This window comes from Nematostella vectensis, chromosome 1, assembly GCF_932526225.1.
Source record: "Nematostella vectensis chromosome 1, jaNemVect1.1, whole genome shotgun sequence".
Taxonomy (NCBI): Eukaryota; Metazoa; Cnidaria; class Anthozoa; order Actiniaria; family Edwardsiidae; genus Nematostella; species Nematostella vectensis.
In genome coordinates, this window is record NC_064034.1 from 11,800,743 (window position 1) to 11,803,863 (window position 3,121).

Sequence of the window (3,121 nt, forward strand, 5' to 3'; positions counted from 1 at the left end):
CCCATCCACCCCATCCACCATGGTCAACTCATCCACCCCATCCACCATGGGCAACTCATCCACCCCATCCACCATGGGCAACTCATCCACCCCATCCACCATGGGAAACTCATCCACCTCATCCACCATGGGCAACTCATCCACCTCATCTACCATGGGCAACCCATCCACCATGAACAACCCATCCACCCCATCCACCATGGGCAACCCATCCACCCCATCCACCATGGGCAACCCATCCACCATGGGCAACCCATCCACCCCATCTACCATGGGCACCCCATCCACCATGGGCATTCCATCCACCCCATCCACCATGGGCAACCCATCCACCCCATCCACCATGGGCAACCCATCCACCCCATCCACCATGGGCAACCCATCCACCCCATCCACCATGGGCAACTCATCCACCCCATCCACCGTGGGCAACCCATCCACCATGGGCAACTCATCCACCCCATCCACCATGGGCAACTCATCCACCCCATCCACCATGGGCAACTCATCCACCCCATCCACCATGGGCAACTCATCCACCCCATCCACCATGGGCAACTCATCCACCCCATCCACCATGGGCAACCCATCCACCTCATCCACCATGGGCAACCCACCCACCCCATCCACCATGGGCAACCCATCCACCATGGGCAACCCATCCACCATGGGCAACCCATCCACCATGGGCAACCCATTCACTCCATCCACCATGGGCAACTCATCCACCCATCCACCATGGGCAACTCATCCACCCCATCCAGCAAATGGTATACACAATCTTACGGCCTGTAAGTCCAGCGTCAACAATTGGACCACCCATTAAGAGCTGGCCAATAGGTTGTAAAAGGTAGATGGTCTGTTTGTCCAGATATTTATCTGGAATGGTATATGGTGAATTGGTTTATACGATGCCTGATCCTCTTGATACCAACATCTGCTGTGTGTTGGATGGAGATGAGCACAGTATGCACACGTTCTGGGATACAGGTCCCTCCCTCAAGCCAATATGTACTGCTTGAGCGACCTCCCAGCAAGTTCCCGAAGAGCCACCAAAATACTGAAAGTCTTCTAGTCGAAGCGGAGGAGGAGGAGGAATCATTATATCCAATATATCTCTGATATTATTTCAATCAAACGACTGCCTGATAATCCACCTTGGCGTTTGACATGATTTCTCCATGAAAGGAAGAACACAGATAATGCGCGCGAAGATAGGGTTGAGGGGTTGTGACGATTAGAATGTTTCAAATATGTCAAAGAAAATCGAGAATTCCTTTGAGTACTTGCATTAACAAACAAACTATGAAATGCGGTATTTTAGGATTTGATGCGATTTACTGTAAATACTGTTAATCGTGAAATCTTTCGAATCAATTTAATAGTATATTTTATTTGCACTATGTATACGTATTACATTCTAGGAGAACTGAAATGCATTGCTTTTTAATATGGACTAGCAACATTTTGAGCATAATTTAAGGGATGAAAGTTCACTAATGGAAAATTTTAGGGCGTCATCCAAGAATAGAAGATATTTTGTGTGTAAAAAGAGGTATGAAGAAGGGTCATAAAAATGGCAACGCCCCCTTCTCTATTCTTACCTAATTCCATATCATCTTTGGCGCATTTCTTTCTTTCTGTGGATGTACTCTATTGTATTTATATGAAACACTATTTTTTTAGGATTTGTGTCATGACTGAGAAACTTGACAATAGTCTGCATGGATCAGTTTGTGGGGCCCACATGCGGTGAGTATCACTGTTCAGGTAATCCAATAACGGTTGTTTTAGCGTTGCATTGTATGTATTACATGTGTTCCTGTATATGTATTTGTTTTTGTTTTGTTTGTTTGTATTTTGTATTTTTTTTTCGAAGGGGGAGGAGGGGGAAGGGGGAAGAAAGAAGTTCTAGTGACTGCAGTTCTTGTCTAATATTTTCTTAGCGTATGCTAGTCCCTGGAGCGTTGCCAGGATTGGCCGGGGGGGGGGGGGGGGGGTGCGCAGTAATAGGTATCATGGAAAAGCATAGTTTTTGAAGATTCCTTAAATAAGAAATGACCCATGTTTTGGCCGCCAGGGGGGGGGGCAAACCCCCTCCCCCCCTGTGTACACGCCTGAGTCCAGTACAGTGGGACCCGGATTTTACGATGTGCCTCGGGGGGGAAGAAAATGTATCGTAAAATCGAGGTATCGTTACAAAGAGGCCCTAGATTTTACGATATAAAGGAAAATCCATTGATAATATAGCTGTAGCGAGGTCGGATTAATTATAAATTTTTACAAAATAATAATATTGTAACTGTACTCTGTGTCGTTTGTACAGTTATTCCCTGTAAACTGTAATCTGCATTTAACAAGATCTGTCATTCAAGAAAATCGATTGACTGTACAGTAAGTGTGTGGTGTCTTGAGTTTTTCTCTCTTTGTTGATAGACAGAATCAGTGATATCGTTGTATCGAGGTCAAAATTACGCTTGGGAGAACAGATTTGTATCGTAGAATCGAGAATATCGTTGTATCCAATATTGTTAGAGCGAGGTTATTTTTCATACTACATTTCACTGTATTTTCGTTCCACTGTATCTGAACTCTCCTATGTGGCCCTGGTCTACCCATGAAGTCCAGATAAACCCGTTTTTTCCTATACTATGAAATTTTATGCAGAACATTGATATTAGGTTTTTGGCCCAGCCAGAACTTTTTATGGGGGTGATTTCTGGTTTGGGATTTTTAACGTATGTATAGGGGTTGGAGTAAACTAAATTTTTCACTTAACACTTCAGTTAATCCGTCACTACCAGTTCTGTGTACTGTGTACGATCTGTGTACTGTGTACGATCTGGCAATAGGTTTTTTGTTTGTTGTTTTATTATCACAGCTGCTGAAAAATCACATCACAAGCGATGCTAAAAGCAAGACAATGTTTTTGCTTGTACTTGTTTAATGCTCGTCTTCTTTGACCACGAATTACGTGTCCTATTTTTCATTTAGCTGCACTTTATGGTTGCTTGTAAGACCCAGAGAATAGAACCTGTAAACGCCCTCTTGACTAAAGTCAATCTACTAAATTATGGATTCTTATACTAATGTAAACATTAAGCAAGTCCATCATACAACA